Source organism: Acinonyx jubatus, chromosome B3 (genome assembly GCF_027475565.1).
Source record: "Acinonyx jubatus isolate Ajub_Pintada_27869175 chromosome B3, VMU_Ajub_asm_v1.0, whole genome shotgun sequence".
Lineage (NCBI taxonomy): Eukaryota > Metazoa > Chordata > Mammalia > Carnivora > Felidae > Acinonyx > Acinonyx jubatus.
The window spans coordinates 72,745,490-72,765,914 of NC_069386.1; the positions used below are offsets into that span (position 1 = coordinate 72,745,490).

At 46.5% G+C, this 20,425-nt stretch overlaps 1 long non-coding RNA gene across 12 annotated transcripts in view; it reads right to left on the reverse strand.

Moving 5' to 3' along the window:
• Positions 1 to 20,425, reverse strand: part of LOC106979463 (uncharacterized) — a 256,270-nt gene that overhangs the window by 101,225 nt on the left and 134,620 nt on the right. The window contains exon 6 of one of the 12 annotated variants that reach the window (XR_008299304.1): positions 4,414 to 18,520. The exons of the other annotated variants lie outside the window; for them this stretch is intronic. This is a non-coding gene — a long non-coding RNA (uncharacterized LOC106979463). Of the gene's footprint in view, positions 1 to 4,413; positions 18,521 to 20,425 lie in introns of those variants that run through there. 12 annotated transcript variants of the gene reach the window in all.

Here is a 20,425-nt window from a genome sequence, read left to right on the forward strand (position 1 = left end):
TTAAGGAAGGATGTTTTCAACAGATAAAATTTTACAGTTCCTGAAGAAGCTGCAACAGTTATGAACGTTTATGCCCCCAATACAATGGCAGCCTAGTGACTTTTGCAAGGCCATGTAACCCAGACATGACCATACTGGGCTTGCATACTCTGAATTTCTGTGCACATCAATACCAAAATAAGCAAAATTTGAATAGCCAGTGTTACAAATAGTAAAGGAAATGGGTCCTGTTTCCTGTTTTCACTGCTGTTAAGGATAAAATGGTACATGGGGCGCCTTGGTGGCTCAGTCGGTTAAGCGTCCGACTTCGGCTCAGGTCATTATCTCACAGTTCCTGGGTTCGAGCCCTGCGTAGGGCTCTGTGCTGACAGCTCAGAGCCTGGAGCCTGTTTCAGATTCTGTGTCTCCCTCTCTGTCTCTGCCCCTCCCCTGATCATGCTCTGTCTCTGTCTCAAAAATAAACATTAAAAAAATTTTTTTAAAGGATAAAATGATACAGGCTTTCTGAAAAGTAGTTGGACAGCTGCTTCAAGACTTTAAACTATTCATACCTGTCTCCTAGAAGTGCTACTTATCTGTCTTTAGCCTAAAGATTTAATTAGGTGGAGAAGCAAAGCTTTATCAACAAAGATGAGCATAGCATATATGTAATAAGGAAAAACTGAAAAAAATGTAAATAATTCAACAATAGGGAAATTGCTAATTGCAGATCATTTATGAGGTGACATATACATCTTCTAAAAACCATACTTTTTAAGACTGTCGAATGCTGGGAAGACTGCTCAGGGTATAATATTAATGGTAAAAACAGCAAAACCAAAGACAAACATGGGTTTCATGGTAAAATATTTTGTACCCTGTAAGTATGTTACTGTAATATCTACTTAATACTTGGTTATAAAATTAAACAAACCATCACAGAACACTAGGACCAACCGCAAACTTAGAAAAACTAGATATTCAAGGAGAAGGTGTTGGAAAATTTCATTGCATATGAAGGTACATTGATTGGTGTTTCTGCAGAGAACAAGAGGGCCCCTTTCACTGAATTGTAGTTTGTTCTGTTAATCTGTTAAGCACCTAGCAGTGCATAACAATGTTCTGAGTGTGGTGCTAACACCACACACAAAAAGCAGTCACTGTCTCAAAGGCATTTAATGTCAAATGTCAGAAATACAGATGAGTATGTTACCAACTGAAATAAGTAGTTATAGTCTTTACAAACATGCACTGAGTGAAATAGAGAATTACGGTTGTGTTGGTGGCTTGAACATGAAATGACACTCCTGATGTGGGACTCAGATTGCTTCTAAAATCTTCCCATCATTACCATTTTCCTCCCCTAACTTTGCACTTATTCCCACTTGGGGCGCTCCCACTATGAATATGAAGCAGGCTCCAAGCTGTCAGCACATAGCCTCACGTGGGGCTTGAACTCATGAACTGCAAGATCATGACCAGAGCCGAAGTCTGACGCTCAACTGACTGAGCCACCCAGGCACCCCACGAGACAGGCTTCAAGCATAGAATACAGACTAGTTTCCAACGCTCAGTATGCAGAATGAATCATTTTTATATTCATTATAGATTTAAATGGTAACATTTTGGATATAATTAAACATTAAATTTCATATGCTTCTTTTGTTTTTTAATGTAGCTGTCAGAAAAGTTTTAATTACATATGTGTTTCCATTTCTGGATCACATTAATCTATAGCCTTTTTAAAATTTGAACTATTAATTTCAGAGATAGGTGTGTTAAATTAATCTGCTAAGATTGGGATTTAACAACTTTGAAGTTACACTGCCAGGTCCCAAAAGATTCGTAACATATTACCTTGGGGGGGGGTGTACCTTTTATTAATATAAAAAACTATCCTTATTTGTCCCTTTTTAGTGCTTCTTGCCTTGAATTCTGTTTTCTCTGATTTTAACATTTCTATTTGCTTTCTTTTCGTTAGCATTTTACATAGTTATCTTTCCCTATTCCTTTTCAAATGTCCTGCATCATTTTGTTCTAGGTATATGTTTTGTAAACTGCGTACAATTATTATTTTTAAATACACTTTGACAGGCTCTTCTTTTCAATCTATTAATTCAATTCATTTGCCTTTATTGTGATTATTAACATATTACAACTGGTTCCTGAACATTTCTTTTGCATTTCTGATTACAGAGACATTGTTCCCTCTTTCCTGACTTCTGATTTATTGGATCAGTGCCCTTCCCTTCTCATTCTTACATTGGAACTGACACCTGTGCTCCTGGCTGCCTGGCAGAAGGGCAGAGACTAGAGAAGAAACATCCTTCCAATACAGCATCTGCACAGTCACCCTGACTACTGGCCTCTCCTGCTGCCTCCCATGTCTGCTGCTTCCTGGCTCAGAGCACCATAACCTTCTCATCTTTTGACAGAGTCCTCTTTTCTGGGACTTGGGACTATGGTTCCATCTTTAAGATGGCTCCTCATTCCTCACAAATTCTAGATCATCAAGAACACCACTTCATATTTATATGTGCTTCTATTGATTTTGTTAACCTTAAAAATAAAACTGCCAGTTATTTTATCAGCAACAGTGGGTTTATTCAGGAATAGTAGAGAATTGCAACTCGGGACATGTAAACTACTACAAAACCACCAGCAAATTCCAGGAACAAGAGAGGAACACTCTTTTATACAGGAAAGGGGGAAGCTGGGAGCAGTTGGAAGTATCATGGCTTCTCATTGGCTGAGTTGTGACTGTCTCTCATTGGCTGCACCATTACTGGGGGAAAAGAAAATCTTCCTTCTGGTGGGGTTGTAAAGTAGCATAGGCTTGCAAGGTAAGTCTCTTCCTGTTGGTGTCTACAATTGTCAGTGAGTGGTAGGGCTGAGAGTTTCCCTTCTGGCCTCCTGACTCCCCTTTAGTGAGGTTTCCTTTTATTAATTTTCCCAATTTTTTCTTTGTTCTCTTAATATTTTTCACAATATCTAGTGATTTCATGTGGAGAGACAAGCAGAAGTATGGTTTAATTTATTGTCATCTCACTATGATATATTTACTTTCTGCTTTTTTCCTGTATCTGTTTTTTGTCTTAATATAATTTTAGTCCAATATTTGCATACATAATTTTGTGTCTTGATTTTCCACTTAGTATTTTAAGTTTTTTCCCCATACTATTATACATATTTTAAAACTTCATTTTAAATGTCTGTATAATAAATACAGGGCACCTGGGTGGCTCAGTCGGTTAGGCATCTGATTCTTGGTTTCAGCTCAGGTCATGATCTCAAGGTTTATGAGATTGAGCCCCACATCAGGCTCTGTGCTGACAGCATGGAGCCTGCTTGGGATTCATTCTCTCCCTCCCTCTCTGCCCCTCCCCAGCTCTCACCCTTTCTCTATCTCTCTCAAAAATAAAAAAATAATAAATGTTTGTCTAATATCTCATTAAGGAAAAATATCCAACATTTCCCTGTTATTAGGAATTAAGGTTATTTGCATTTATCTGCTGTTAAAAATGATAAAGTTACTGGTACATATAGCTATATTGTATATTTTGAATTGCAGTCTTGGGTGGGGTGCTAAGGTTCGTATAATTGCTAGCAAAGAGTTTAGGTCTTTCCAGATTTACTCTAATTTTAACAATTAGACAATATATGTGTGTGCTTAGAGCATGCAGATTTCTCTGTGCTATTGCAGTTCTTTTAGATCACCTGTCACTGAACACCAGGAGACGAGAACAACTCCTCCATAGGCATAGATCTGGATTTGGGATGTAGTATTCAATCTATGTGGATGCCCATGGGTACAGAGTGTTCTCTGTTTCAAAACTCTCAGAAGGGTGAGTTATAGCAACGTTGACCACATTTTTCTGGACCACAACAGGAACACATCTCATATATTGTCCTGGTCTGACAAATGTTCTATATCTGTACTATCCAATAGGATAGTCATTAACCACATGTGCCTAGTGAGTGCTTGAAATGTGGCCAGTATGAGTTCAGAACTGGGGTAAATGTAAACTACATACTGGGTTTCAAGGACTTGGTATGAAAAAAAGTAAATTGTATCATTAATAACTTTTTACATTGATTACATATTGAAATAATAATATGTGGCTCACCTTGTAGTTTCATTGCCAACATTTTTCTATTTCATGCCATTTGGGATCAGGGATGTGTGAAACCATGGATACAGCTGTTTCTTATCTCTTCTTGCCATAACACTTTGTCATTAATTTCCTGAAACTCCCAGTCCACACTGCAGAGGCTCACTCTATCTCACCTGCATCAGGGTCAGCTTCTGCTAGCCCCGCCCCACCCCCACCCCTGCTTTTTTTTGAGAGAGAGAGAAAAGCATGCTCACATGCACACACATGCACTTGGGGGGGGGTGGGCAGAAGAGGGGAGAGGGGAGAGGGGGGAGGGGAGAGGGGAGAGTGGGGAGAGAGAGAGAGAGAGAGAGAGAGAGAGAGAGAGAGAGAGAATCTTAAGCAGGCTCCATGCTCAGTGTGGAGCTTGATGTGGGGCTTGATCCCAAGACCCTTGGGATCATGACCTGAGCCAAAATCAAGAATCAGACACTCAACCAACTGTGCCACGCAGATGCCCCTCTTCTGCTAGCCTTTTAGCTTGAGCATTTGAGAATTTGAGAATCTAAGGATCATGATTTCCCTCCTGCCCTTGACTTCCTAGCATTTCTGCTTGCTGAAGGTCAGTGCAGGAAGTTAGTGGGCCCTAATGTTAGGTGCTGAGAAGCATTCTTAAGTTTTTCTCCCTGAGGTATACAAGTTTGAAATAACTGAAACTGAGAGCTTTAGATTAAAAGTGCACAAATACAGAAAGCTCTTGTATAGGGATATGTAGATTGGCCCATTAATTTATTCATTCACTTATTCATTCAACAAATATTTATTGAATGCATACTCTGTGTCAGTCACTGTTCTAGGCACTTGGGATACATCAGTCAACAAGACAAAGAGCTTACTTTCTAGCAGGAGATATAGACAATAAACAGGAGACATTATAAATAAGTAAATTAAATAGTATGTTGGAAATATAGTGTAGTGGAAAAGAAAAAGTAAAGCGGTTTAAGAGGGATCCAGTGTGCTAGAAGGATAGAGGAATACAGAGTGGCCAGGCTTGGCTTCATTGAGAAGTGACATTTAAGCAAAGACTTGCAGAAGGGGAAGGTGATAAGTGTGAAGATATCTTGGGGAAAGGCATTTCAGGAAGAGGTAACAGTCAATGAAGAAGCCTTAAGGCAGAAGTATGTTTGTCATGTTTGAGGAACACAAGGCCAGTGTGGCTGGGAGGATAGTAGCAATGAAGTCAGAGAAGTAAGGAGACAGCACAGTACATTTAGACCCTTCTAGAACATGGTAAGGATTTGGACTTTGCTATGGTGTGAATGTTTGTGTCTCCTCAAAATTCGTATGTTGAGATGAACCCCAAGTTGATGGTATGAGGAGGTGAGGCATTTGGGATGTCCTCAGGTCATGAGGGTAGAGCCCTCACGTCATGAATGGGACTAGTGCCCTTATGAAAGAAGCCTGAGAAAGCTGTCTATGAACCAGCAGGCTAGCCATTACCAGACACCAAATTTGCCAGCACCTTGATCTTGAACTTCCCAGCATCCAGATGGCAGAAAATGAACGTTTTGTCACTTAGAAGCCACTAGTCAATGGTAATTTTGTTATAGCAGTCCAAGTGGACTAAGACAGACTTCTACCCTGAATGATAAAACTGCAAGTCTTCAAGAAAAGGAATCACCTGGGGGTATCTGGATGGATCATTTGGTTAAGTGTCTGACTCTTGATTTCAGCTCAGGTCATGATCTCACAGTTCATGGATTAGAGCCCCGCTTTGGGCTCTGGGCTGGTGCTGGTGGCATGCAGCCTGCTTGGGATTTGCTCTCTGCCCCACCCCCACTTACACGTACCTTTTCTCTCTCTCTCAGAATAGATAAACATTTAAAAGAAAGAAAGAAAGAAAGAAAGAAAGAAAGAAAGAAAGAAAGAAAGAAAGAAAGAAAGAAAAAAAGAAAGAAAGAAGGGAAGGAGGGAGGGAGGAAAGAAAGAAAAGGAATCATGTGCTCTGGCTGATGTGTTTAAGGATAACTAGACCCCTATGTCGAGGAGGGACTTTAGGCAGGCTAGGATAGAAGGGAGAGAGCTAGCGGTGGCTCCCACCAGCTGGTAGCAGTGCAAGTGGTGACAGTATTACATTTCGATAGAGAGAGAGGGGTAGAATCAATAGGATTTCCTGACAGAGTGGATGTGAGGTATGAGACAGAGAGGCTGTTGACATCCTGACGTCCACCTTATAAGAACACCCAAGCCAGAACCACCAGGTCAGCCACTCCTGAATTCTTGCCCCATGAGACTCTGAGATAATAAATGATTGTTGTCCGAAGTCACCAAATATCAGTGTATTTTGTTATGTGGAAATTGGGTAACTAATACGGTCTCCAGACCAAACTCCTCCTGTTTCCCCCAAATGTGTTCTAGCTGCAGTTTTCTCTACCTCAGATGATGGTGATGTCATTCTTCCAACTGCCCACGCTTCAGACTCTGGAGTCATTCTTGGTCCCTCTCTTTGTAGCTGGCATCTGAAGTGGGGCAGTCTGGTGGGGCCGAGTCCTTACCTCATAGGGTCTGCGCTAACTCCTGTTCATGTCAAAATTGGATGGAATTGTTGGACACACAGTTGGTGTCAGAGAACTGGAGATTGGTGTGGAAGAATGACAAGTGTTTGGTGTTGGAAAAAACCACAAGTTCAGCGTCAGAGAACATCGCACATTTTCCACCGGGGAAGGGGGAGTCTTAGGTCCCAGCTGGCAATTTGTCCAGGCAGCCAAGAGTGGGGTCCCATGACCATTTTCAGACAATGAACTTGTTATATGACAAGTGTAGCTTTCCTCCTGGGCAGGGTTCTTGAGAGCACTGTAAAAGAATAGGACGGACCATCCAGAATGGGGAAGAAAATTAAATGTATAAAAGATGGACTATAGAAGAAGAGTGAGTAGCCACTTCTATTAACTGGGACCTAGAATAAATTTTGAGTATGATGATTTGTCATTTATCACACTGAAGGAGATCAGCGCTTCCCTAACAAGGATCACGCCTTACTTAGTCTGTTCGAGGTGCTATAACAAAATACCATAAGCGGGACTGATTAAAAACAGCAGAAATGTATTTCTCACCATTCTGGGGGCTACAAGTCTTGAGATCAGGGGCTAGTGTGGTCGGGTTCCAGCGAGGGCCTACCTCCCCACTGCAGGGGACTGACGTCTCATATCCTCAGAGAGCAGGGAGAGGAAGCAAGCTCTCCCATGACTCTTACAAGGGCACTGATCCCATTCTTGAGGGTTTCTACCCTATGACCTTGTCTAATCCTATGACCTCCCAAAGGCACTCCATCCTGATCCCATCATGTTGGGGTAGGTTTCAACATATGACTTGTGGGGGGACACAGACATTCAGCCCACAGCACCCACTCCTCTGTCCTAGCTGGTGAACATTCCCACCTCACCATTCTACAAGTGAATGGTGCCCGGAGGGCCCCACAGCCCTCTCCACCAAAATATATCCTGCTCTTTCCTCAAGCCTCTTCCTGCATAGGCCCTTCCTGCCCTCCATCCCTGGGGGATCACACTTGGCCCTTACACTAGACATTTGGACATCTGACTAGTTACTGTCACGTTATTGTTAATCACTTCCCATGGGATCAAATGAGACCATACATGTCCCAAGGGCAGAGAGGAGGCTTTTATGTTGCTTGTCCCCAGGCACCACTTGTTGAATCTCACAGACAAAAGACTGAGCATGAGCCTGGTTTCTTAAGAAGCAGGAGTTGAATGGTACAAAAGAATAGATGCTTCTTCAAACTAAAAAATGGCTTAAATAGATTTTAGAAATATCAGTCAACCCTTTAAATGAAATTTTATAAGGATTTTCTTTGATAGATTTTTTTTTTTTTTTTTTTTACCCACAAGTGTTCTACACGTCAAAAGTAAGTGACTTCTTAGGGTAACAAGGATAGAAAGATCATTTGTAGGTCTTCAGGAAAGGTCGACCCAAGGATTGCACTGCCAGGAGTGAGAGGACGTATTGAACCTGAATTCTGACTGGCCTCTGGCTGAGTCAGTACTCCTCCCCTTATGGCTTTGAGAGCTTGAGCAAGTTAGCAAACTTCTCTGAGCCTCAGTATCCTCATCTTTGAAATGGGAGTGATAATAACAATGTCTACCTCACAGGACCAAGGAGAAGATGACGGAAGAAAATGCATGTGGAATGCTTAGCACGACAGCCCCTCCCAGGGAAAATGCTCAATAGAAGAGAGCCATTATTATCGTTATTACTATTTTCCAATCTTCTCCAGGAGGCAGGGGAAGCTGGAAGGAGAGGGAGCGGAACCAGGGCGGCATTAGGAGGGAGACTTGTTTTGAGACAAGGCTGTGAGAAGGACAGCAAACTCCCAGTGGGATCTTGGAGCAATGGGCCTGAGCTGTTCCAAGGGCATGGCCTGGGGTCAGTGGGGGTGGGGGTAGGGAGGAGAGGCCTGGAGGGCTGCCTGGAGCACCCCTAGGAAAGTCTACAAGCCAAGGGGAGTGGCTGGGCTTTGTCCACAGCTGGATGAGAGCCATCAGAGAGGAGGGGATAACGTGGTCCCTGAGGCCCATAGAGAAGACACGTCTGGGGTCCGGGCTGAGGTGAGGATGGTGGGAAGAGGAAGTTGCCATAACATGAGGAGAAAATGAAGACAGGGGCTGGGGCGATGGCTACACAATGTAGAGGAAGGATAGAAACAAGAGATAAGCAGAACAAGGGATGTGGTCAGGTAATGCGGTGGGGGGGTGGCGGGGGTGGGGGGCAAGGAATGGAGAAGTGAGCTCTGCTCCTTGCATGGGACTTTGGTGACCCTCTAAACAAGAACCACTTGGGTGTGACCATGTTCGCTCTGATGATGGAGTGGTCCACTGAGAAGTGGGAAGCTGGTCTGAGGGCTGGGTTGAGGACCACTCTGCATATTCCCTGTGAGACTGCAGGGAGTTTAGGGGATCCATGGGAGATACCACAGAGACACCACCATAAAGACACAGCTTCCACCATGCCAACTGCCTTCCTGGGGTTGGGTTCAGCAAGAGGGAGGCCTGACAACTGGCCACCATGCCTGGGGCTGCATCACGGACTTTAGGACTCTTCGTTGCTCCTTGGCCTCTCTCTCAGTGAGCATGCACAGCAGCAAGGCAGGCAGGAGTGGTGTGCTGGCTGATAAAGTGGCTGTGGTCACTGGGCCCACAAAGGGGTGAGTAAATGGGAGACCCTGGCTGGCGTGTGCCAAAGGATGCAGTGTCCCCATTACAGGGTGGGCTCTGCCATCAACTCCCTTCTCCCACGTCCCTGTCCAATCCCCCCATTCCATCACCAGCTCTGGTAATCATCATCTTTCCAAGGGTGAGCTCTCTCATTAAACTCTCCTGTATCCCAGGAGCCAAGTAAGAAGGTGGAAAGGGCAGGTGCTTCGGACTCAGACCTGGATTTGAATGGGCTCCACGTTTATTTACCTGAGCAATTTTGACTTTACTTAACCACTTCTGTAAAATATGATAGTAATTGGATAATAATGCCTTTATGGTAGAGTGGATAATAGGATGGTGTTTAGGCCTATAAATGTTAGTTCTTCTTTCCTGCTCAAAAGATTTGGAGGCTGGGACGCAGGAGAATGTATTAAGATCAGGATCCCAGGAGGAGGGTGGGAGGGGTTTTGCACATGGGTTGGGATGGGTCACGTGGTGGTCAGCAGCCGGAAGCAGCAGAACGTGGACCGGGCAGTGGTGGCACTGCAGGGGGAGGGGCTGAGCGTGGTGGGCACCGTGTGCCACGTGGGGAAGGCCAAAGGCTGGGAGCAGCTGATGGCCACGGTGAGGGACCACAGGGGCCTGAGGGTTGAGATGAAAACACATAGATCCAGTCTGGGGGAGGAGGGCTCTAAGTTAAAATGCTCCTCTCCTTAACATATTTTTGAATATTTACTATGTGCCAGGCATATACTAACACCCTGTCACATTAGTATGTGAAGCACTCGATGTTGTTATAACAGCTTTATGGTGGGAAACAGACCTGGAAAGGTTAAGTGGCAGGGATAATTTTGAACCAAGGTCTGCCTGACTCCCAAACCCACATTCCTAACCACCACTGTGGCTCTGCACCTGGGGGACACTGCAGGGAACCGACACTGGAAGCCCAGTGAAGCTGGGACGACGTCTGTGACAGGGGCAGGTCTGTGGGCTGGACCAAGGGAGATGCCAGGTTAGGGAGCCCATCGTGGTCACTGCGGGAGTGGGGATTGTCCAGATATGTTTTCCAGAGAAGAGACTCCAGGTGTATGGGGCTTGGAGAGTGAAGATTTTCAGAAATGAGGGAGAGTTAAGAAGAGCCGTCTGCCTGGAAGGACAGAGGGGGAGAGGAGAGAGCTCAGCAGGGCTGGGAACACGGAGCTCAGGTCAAGTACAGGGTGGTGACTTAGGCACTGTCCATTTTTCTCTCAGAGTTAAGTGTTAGGGTGAGAGAAATCAGCATGAGGCCCCATTGGAGGCTGCAGAAATGCTGCTCAGTGTTCTAGGACCCATCCGACAGGGAGCCTTCTCAGATGACTGTGGAGGGAAGGAGAAGGTTTCTGATCCAGAGTTTCGACTCTTCCTCATCCTCTGTGCTTCCTCTGCCTCGTCCCAGGCCCAGGAGCACTGTGGGGGTGTGTAACACTGAGGTCAACCCCCTGGTGTGGGGGTACCCTGGGGGCCATGGGCAAGTATGGGACAAATTGAGGCCTGGGGAGCATGGAGCTGGGAGGTTTTTCCCTGTCTCCCATCTCTGCTCACACACCTGCAATGTTCCCAGCTGCTACCCGTGTATCTTGGGAGCCCACAGTCCCTAGTTCCATTGGGTGGAGGCACCTGGGTCAGTCTGCCCAGGTGGCCAATGATACCGCAGATCTCTTCCAAGATCTGAAGGGACACACCCTGCTCTGGGCCAGAGCTTCTCTGCTGCCTCAGGGTTCTGAGGCTGTCTCAGTCTGGACTCACCGACACCCACTCTGATCTACCCTGGCTGTCCCAGGGACACCTTACCCATCCACAGACACAGCAGAGAGGAGGGACCCCCATCCACACCTGCCATCCCACTAGAGCCCACCAAGCATTCTAGGGGCTCCTGCTGCTCCTGCTGTCTGAAGGCCCCCTGAAGGGGGGTCTGCACAGTCCTGGCCCACCCCCTCTCCGGACACTGTCAGTAGAGATGGGTCCAATGGTCAGGGTGAGCCATTTCCTCCTCATGGAGTCTTGTTCTTCTGACCAGCCCTGCTGTTCTGTCCTTAGACCCTGACCCATCTTCTCTGTTCAGTTCTCACATTCCCTGGCCTTCCTGGCTTAGCTTCTTGCTCACCCTCCTCAGCCCAGCCTCCAGCTTCTATAGGACACTCAAATTTCAGCACCAGCCTTGAACAGTGCCCCACACAGAACTGTGGGTATTTACACAGTCTGAATTCTCACTCTCCTTATGAAAGCAGACGTTAATACACCAGCTTTCCTAATGTCCTTTCCTGATACTATTTTCACCGATGTGCTTTTCTGGAGAGTGATGTGCCCTGCAGAGAATCTGTGCAGTGAATAACAGTGAGGGGGTTCTTAGGCTAAGAATTCCTGGTGGACAGAGCAGGCCCCTCAGCCCCCTTCTCTTCTTCCACTCTGGGGCCACATGGAGAAGAGCAGTGCACACCCCCAGCTCCCTTCCACAGCCAATCTGGCCTGTGGAACTGCAAGACAGAGAGGCCAGGGTACCTCACAGATCCCCTCTGCCCCCTCCTCTGATTTCAGATCCCAGACATGAAGGTGAAAGCCCAGTCCTGCTGCCGAGCTGGCTGCTGCCATACATGGACAAGAGGAAGTAAGGGTAGGGAGGGTCCATGGAGTTGGGGTGACTGCCTTGATTCCCTCTACGCCAAGGGGACCCTTGGAGAAGGGGCCACTAAGTAGAGTAGCCCAAAGATAGCAGGTCTGGATGCCAGACCCATCTCCTGTCACCTCCTGAACCACATCTTTAGGGTCCCCAGGGGATGTGGCCAACACAGTGAAAGGGAACATTTGGAGGGAACGTGGAGGGAAGATTCCAAACCCACAGAGGAGCCCCTGGTCATCTCTGATGTGCTCTGTCCTTGAGAATGGCAGAGGCAGCTGCAAGAGACAGGGGCCTCATGGTATAACCCAGAGTGCTTAACCCCTCCAAAGAGGCCAGAGGAAGTATTTCCCCTGCTCGCCAACTTTCTCCCTACTTTTGCTCTTCATCTCTTCCTGTGACCATCAGCAACTAGTTCCTGCTCTTGCTCTCAATTCAGACTTGGAACTTGGGTGACTCTATGCATTTCCCCTCCTATGGGAGTGGCCTTCCCTGGGGCTACTCTGACCTTGTACATGGCTGGCTCCATATTCCTGGATCTGTTCTCCAGAGATCTAGCTGCTTATTGATCTCTGCTCACGGGACTGATTCCAGCAAGTCCTGGATTTCCCAGCCAGGGAAACTGTGGCAGCACCCTCCCAGGTCCTACCTCCCCAGAGACCCTGGCACCATCTCCACTCTCCCTTCTTCTCATGCCTCAGTTCTGCCTCCTCAGCACTTGGGAGCCCATTTTCTGGAAGCATTGGGCTTCTCGGTTATGCCTACCTTCTACCTTGTCACACCTGTCTGTCTCCTCACAGGGAAGGCTCTGTGGTGCTGATCACCACTGCTCACCTCAAACAGTGAGTGGGGAGCTTTGGAAAGGGCGGTGTGGTAGATGCCATGGTGTAGGGGAAGTGAATACTAATCCTGTGTTGTAATAAAATTCAAATGAATTGAATGCCATCCTGCCCACATTTAAAATTATGCTCATTGCCCTTATCTCATCCAGTCCCCACAACCCCGGGACGACTACATATGATTATGAGGCTGTTCACCATGCAAGAGAATCAAACCCAGGGACAAGCTGGGGCTGAAATCCAGTCTACGCTCTCCCTGCTGAGCCACGCACTGTGACCGGGCACTACATTTGCCAGAAGAAAGGAGATGCCTCTAACATTTGTATTTACCAAGTCAGGCTTCTGTGGAGCTGTAGTGTACATTAGAGAGTTCTTTTTAAAATTCACACGAGGGGAAAAACAGGAAAAAAAAAAAAAAAAAGGAAAGGAAAGGAAAAGAAATTCACACCAGGGGGCAGTATAGGCTCTCAGTGTCCCTACAAAACACTCTTGTGACTATCTATAGCAGAGCTCACATATTCCATGTGGCAGATGAGGAAATTGAGCCCTAGGTTGGCTGGTTCCTGGTACAGCAGGGATCCGGCCTCAGGGCTTTGCAGCCCAGTTTCCCCGACCCGGCCCGGAAGCTCCTCTCCCTGGGTCAAGGAAACATGGGCAAACATGGCCTCTGCCTGGCTGACTTTTCTTTAAGCCCAGGCTTCACCCAGCTCCTGCTCAGATTTTGTTCCTTGGTACTTCCCAGGGGCAGATTGGGAGAAAGGTCTGAGCAGGGCCTAGAAGTGAGCAGGTTCATCCTCCACAGCCCAGGAGGTCTGGCCGGAGCCTCTCCTCCCACCTATTGTGTATTTGTTCCGATTCATGTTCCTTCCTAGATGTTGGGGGCATGCACTGCCAGCAAAACTGCCCTGCTATTTACCAAGTCCTTGGCTGTGGAGCTGGCACCAAAGGGGATGCCGGTGAACTGCCCATCTCTAGGACTTCAGCCTTGCTGTGAGGATTCAGTAGTTCCCAGGCCAAACACCCTGTGCATTTCCCGGCCTAGCCACGCTCCCCGAGACACATGCTTAGGCTGCTCACTCTGAGACCCAGGCCTGCAGACACTGAGACCGGCCACTTCTCACTTCTCTGTACAGAATCACACTTCTGCCAAGGGCAGTCTCTGTTTTGCCCTTCACAACCTTATCTAGTACTGACCCTCTGAATTTTTTCAGGTTGAAGATAACCTGGCACTGCAAAATTCTTTTAAAGAAAAATCTCTATAGATGTAGTAGGGGGGTGCCTGGGTGGCTCAGTTGGTTAAAGCATCCGATTTTGGCTCAGGGTCATGATCTCGTGGTTTGTGAGTTCAAGTCCTGCATGGGGCTCTGTGCCGACAGCTCAGAGCCTGGAGCCTGCTTTGGATTCTGTGTCTCCCTCTCTCTCTGCCCCTCTCCTGCTCGCACTCTGTGTCTCTCAAAAATAAATAAACATTAAAAAAAAATCTCTATGGATGCAGTGGAAGGTGGTCTCTGCAGAGGAGACAGGACTGTCTGACTGCATGCTTGTTCATGGGCCCTTCCTCTCACAGTATCTGGGGTTGCACAGCCCAGGATCTGGGATCTGGAGGGCAGGAAGGGCCCCACTATATCCCTTGAAATGGGATCCAGGGGTGGAGGGTATGCTGGGCCTCCAGCCAAGTTAGCGGGGCCACAGGTCAGAGTTCATTAGCACAAGAGCCAAGACCTCAGGGCTGTCCTCCTTCCATGGAGGCAGGGCAGCCAGAGGACCATGGGGACTTATGCCCTTCCTGGGCTCTCTAGGCACCAGCTACATCATCTGTAGAACATTGTGGGGGTTGGCTTCTCTTTGAGGCCTTGATGTCCCCCACCAGGACTGGAAGCTCTCACTCTGGGTATAGATACCACATTTTGCCCTGGGAACCAGATGGTGATTGGATAGGAGAACAAAGTCCACCTCGGGGGTGTCCCAGCCCCAGGTGCTAGTTGACAAACAGAATTCTGAGACAGATCTAGTGTAGGGCATGATAGGTTATGGGACAGAATTGCTGCTGAGCAGTTACTGAGGTATAATCTACCTGATCTTTTTTTACTGGCCATTAACTTGTTTTGAAACTCTTAACCTTGTCTTCCTGTGAGGCTGGCAAATACAAGCAGCTGCTTTGCCTACAAATGCTGGCCCTACGTCAGTGTTCCCTTTCCTCCACTGTCCCCATCCTTAGGAAGCCCTTCCTCCACCCTTGTTACCAGCACTTGAGTATCCTGAGAAGTGGGAGAAGAGAGGTTTTTTTGTTTGTTTGTTTTTTGTTTTGTGTGTGTGTGTGTGGTTTTGTGTTTTTGTTTTTTTTTTTGTTTGTTTGTTTTTTGTTTTTTTGGCCTGAGAAGCTGAGGCGTGGATAAGTAAATGTCATGCCCACTGGCCCACCCAGGAGCATGAACAAGAGCTTGTCCCTTGGAAGGCTGGTGGCTCTAAGAAGAGATTCACCCAGTTCTCTCCCTCCCCATGCCCAGCCTGGGAGCCATAGAAATAATCCTGGGTTAGGAAAGGGCCATCTTCTGAGAGCCCCTTCTGCTACCGCCTTTACCTCTCTGGGCCTCAGTGTCCTCAGCTCTCAAATAAGGGGTTGGATTGATAACCTCCATGCCCTCTTCTCTGGCTTTCTGTCAGACTCACTCAGTGTTGCCTGATCCTGTAACCTCTAGGTCATGATAGTCTCAGTTCTGGCTCCCTTTGGCACGTGCCACTTAGTCTTGCCATCATTATGAGGTGATGGCCTCTCTCAGAATCAGGTTTCTGTCAGGGAGCAAAGAAAATGGGGGAAATCTGGGGCCCTCAAAGGGCAGTTGGCTCAGACCCCCAGCCTCACCCCACATAGGGTTGCCCTTCTGGTCCAGTCACTATGAAACTCCAGCCCTTGTCCAGTTCCTCCCGAGCTCTCACCACCGGCCCCACCACTTTGCACTAATGCCTTGCTGTGACCCTTCCCTCACGCCCCTCCCTTGGCTGGCTCAGCCCCTCAGGTCTCTCACTGTTTTCCCCAATGGCCTTTTAAAACTGCCATCGCTTCCCCACAGCTTCACTTCTGTTCACTTTAAGCAATGACCTTGTTGCATACTTCACAGAGAGAACAGTGGCAATAAGATGCTACGTGTCAACTTTCCCCACTCTATTCAAGATATACTGGTGTTTGCTTCTATTCTTCTCTGGAAGGCATCGGTGGGAATAGGTGTATCTTTCCTCTGCAAGGGAACCCTTCCATATCCCCTGGGGATCCTACCCTCTCCACCCCCTCTGCACACCTCATTCCACAAACCATCTTCTCCCTTATCTGCAACTTGATTGATCGATTGATTGGTTTCACTTTAGAGAGAGAGCTCAAGCAGGGGAGGGGCAGAGGGAGAAGAAAAGGGAGAATCCTAAACAGACTCCACGTTCCACAGAGCCCAAGGCAGGGCTCAATCCCATGCATTACCTGAGCTGAAATCAAGAGTTGGACAATCAACCGACTGAGCCGCCCACACGCCACCCCCCCCCCCCACATCTGTAGCTTTAAAGACAAAAGCAACCAACAAACAAAACTCAGACTCTCATCTCTCTATCCTAGAGCTGCTATATTGCTTCCCCCCTTCTTGTAAGTAGTCCCTCTCTCTTGTGCCTCTGTAGGTTTCTTCATTATCAACGCACATGCTGAGGTTCCATTTTCCTGCCTTTGGGGCATTTAGGAATTTAACAAGCAGGTCCTTGCTGCTCTCCACATGCTCAAATACTCAGTAGGGTCTTCAAGGATTCTTCCCCAATTGTAGCCTCCATCTAGCCTCCAAGCCTGTTGCTCTCTTACTTTTTTTTTCTCTTCCATCCCCAAAATTGGTCATTTCTGCACTATGTCTACAGTGTGGCTGCTATCATGGGCTTAACTGCCTGCCCAATCGCCTATTCTATTATTTCAGTCCCACTCCGAGGAAACTTTTCCTAGGTCTCTGGGGAGTGAGGGAGAGGATGTCTGCAAAGGATTTCCTTTGTGGAGACAAGTTAGTGTCCATAAATGTCACTTTCCAGATGAGCTTCCAAGATATACTCCTGATCCTTCTGAAGAGAGTGTAAATCATCCCACCCCTTAGCTCAGTAGGCTCCTCTGCCTGATGTTTCAGGGCCTCAGTGGTCCATCCGTGGGCTCCAACTAGGCAAAGAGGTTTCCCCTACTCTCCCCTGGTTGGCATCTTGAGACTCATGAAAGGGCAGTCTGAATCCTAAGGCCCCAGCGATAAAGCATTTTGTCACCATGATTAGGAGTCATGCCTGAAACTGAGAAGCAGGAAATCTCACAGCCACCTGGGAAGCACCGGAATTTACAATGTTAGAATCCCTTCGGTAGGGCCTCCAAAATATGGACTGGGATTTCGAAGCTATCTAGATGTCTGTGTGTAGAAGAAGGGTCGTAACAAGAGTCACAAATCATTATTTCTTTGGCTCTACCCTATCAGCTCCCAAGATGCTCCACGGGCCTCACAGACTTATACAGGAGGGACCTTTCTCATCTTTTCTACATACTCCTGCTTTTGTTCATAAAAGAGGACACATTGTACAGTAATTCAGCCCTTTCACAAATGTTGGTGAGGAAACATCCACCCTTCACTCCACTGCCTTGTTTATCTCTCCCTGTAGTCTGAAGAATAGCTAAACTGATTGGTCCACTTTACTGGTGGGGGCTTACACAAGCAAGGCAGAGTGCCCTGTCTCCTTCCCTTGGGCCACCTGCACTTAGACGTGGCAGGCTCAAGTAACATTTTGAGTCTCCAGCCAGCAGGGCTTGCTTCTGCTCTATCCATCCAGGTCTCTGCTCTGGGTTAGAGACATTTTACCTAAAACTTGCTGGGTACATCAGGTCAACTCTACTCTGCCAATTACCTTCAATTTAGAGAGGCAGTGGTAGCAAGCTTTGCTCTCCAATTCAGTACTAACGGTGTGAAGGTGACCTTGGCTTTGATTCTGTCTCCTCTTAGCTACTTAGAACCCACTAGGGAAGGAGGTAAGTGACTAGCTCCTTCTATGACTATCCTGTGGTAGGACACATTCCTCTCTGCTCCATTTTGATGTTGTAAGAACTCCTGGCTCTGCCAAGGTTGTCCAAAGATGAAACTCCTGCTGGAGCCACCTCTGCTTGTGGCCACAGGCATTGGCACAAATGTGAGGTATGCATGTCTGAGCTAAGTGTTCTACTTCTCATTTGCTGCCAAAACGTTTCATGCAGTCTCTTATTTTTGCGAAAGCCAAAGGACTTGGCTTCCATTGCCAATGGATACCAGTTCTTGGGAGGGATTGTGTTCTCACACACAGCACCTCAATTTATTTATTTGTTTCTTTATTTGTTATCACATTGCTTCAGAAATTATATAGCTTCGTTTTTGGAATTCCTTGAAGTTTTCAGGAGTGTTTGGACTTAGATTGGAGGAAAGCTAATCAGTGCTGCGCAGGATCAGTGGGAAGTCAAAGTTCTTCTAAGACTACTTGTTCAACTGGGCATAATCATTGCTCTTTAGATGATGAGTCTGCTTCCTTTGGGCTGGCCTGCTTGCTTTTCCAGAATTATATGTTAATCTGAATGTTTTTAACAACAAGGATGTCCCAGCTCCATCTTGATTTTTCTGTCCTGTAAGGCAGCACTTGGAGAAGCTATGATTCTTGCAGTAAAATACAATGAAATGCAATGAGCTGCAGGGATGTTGCAGAGGCACATATGAACACATGGTGCTGAGAAAAATAAGAAGCAGAGTGAAATCTATATCACTGTATCATTTATGTAATAAAAAATATGGATAGAAAGTGACAATACAGATTTTAATAAGAATGTATACAAATCCAGAGCTACAAATCAAGTATATTAGATTAGAATCCTAGGGGTGCCTAGGTGGCTCATTCCTGTTAAGTGTCCTGCTCTTGATTTTAGCTCGGGTCATGATTTTATGGTCAGTCGTGAGATTGAGCCCTGTGACACTTAAGATTCTCTCTCTCCCTCTACCCTCCCTCTGCTTGCACATGCATTCATGCTCTCAAAAGAAAGAAAGAAAGAAAGAAAGAAAGAAAGAAAGAAAGAAAGAAAGAAAGAAAGAAGAAACAGAATGGAATCGTTTGAGGAGAGGGAAATGGGAGTGGAGGTTGGGGATTAAAAAAAAGAAGTAAATAAGTAAAAGAACAGTGGAGCCGTGGACAGACCAGTGGTAAGAATGCACCCCAAAGTCAGGAAAATGAATGATAATCCTCTCTTCCTGTGATTTAAAAAAGTTGGAAAGACAGAATAAACCCTGAGTCCTGGGATTGGACATTACAGCCAAATGAGGTCCCCAAACAGTGGAACCATAGAACTTACAACTCCTCCCCTCAGTCCCTCAGGAAGTAAGGATCCTGTTGCTTGGCTGTGGGGCCACTGCTGTACCATGAGAGTTCTAGCAGAACTGTGAAGTGAGAGGAGACAGACTGTCCCATAAGCAGAAGGCAGGGAGCTACTGCAGAAATAAAAGCAAACAGCCAGACGTTGAGAAAAGTTCGCAGGGAATGGGGAGGGGAGAGAGAGAGAGAGAGAGAGAGAGAGAGAGAGAGAGAGAGAGAGAGAGTTGTATATATGTGAGAGAGAGCCATCAGTTGTACATATGTGAGAAAATACTGATATGTAGAACTTGAAGTTGCTGGGCCCCAGAGAGCAAGGACCCCAGGAGCATTCTGGGAGGAGAGCAGTAAGACCCACATTCCTTCTTGATGGATTTAAAATCAGGTTACCCAAGACAACTTAACCAAAGCCCAATAAAGCTTCTAGCATATAATATAGGAGAATATATTCATGATCTCCTGGTAAGAAAAGATTTCTTTAATGGAATAGAAGAATACCAACCATACAGAAAAGACTAAAACATCTGATTACATTAAAAGTGAGAACTTCTTGGGGCGCCTGGGTGGCGCAGTCGGTTAAGCGTCCGACTTCAGCCAGGTCACGATCTCACGGTCTGTGAGTTCGAGCCCCGCGTCAGGCTCTGGGCTGATGGCTCAGAGCCTGGAGCCTGTTTCCGATTCTGTGTCTCCCTCTCTCTCTGCCCCTCCCCTGTTCATGCTCTGTCTCTCTCTGTCTCAAAAATAAATAAACGTTGAAAAAAAAAAGTGAGAACTTCTTTTCATCGAAAGACAGTAGTAAGATGGTAAAAAAATAAGCCCCTGCATGGGAGAAAACACAACCAAGAAACAACTCAAGGGGCACCTGGGTGGCTCAGTCAGTTAAGCATCCAACGTCAGCTCAGGTCATGATCTCACAGTCTGGTCTGTGGGTTTGAGCCCACATCAGGCTCTGTGCTGACAGCTCAGAGCCTGGAACCTGCTTTGTATTCTGTGTCTGCCTCTCTCTCTGCCCCTCCCCTGCTCATGTTCTGTCCCTGTCTCTCTCAAAAATAAATAAACACTAAGAAACAACTCAAAAGAAAATGGGCAAAAGATTCAAACACTTTACAAATTAGGATTTCCAAATGACCCACAAACATATGGAAAAGTACTCAGCCACATTGGTAATCAGGAAAATTCAAATAAAAAAAACACAATGAGGGGCACCTGGAAGGCTCTGTCGGTTGCACGTCAGACTCTCGACATCAGCTCAGGTCATGATCTCATGGTTGT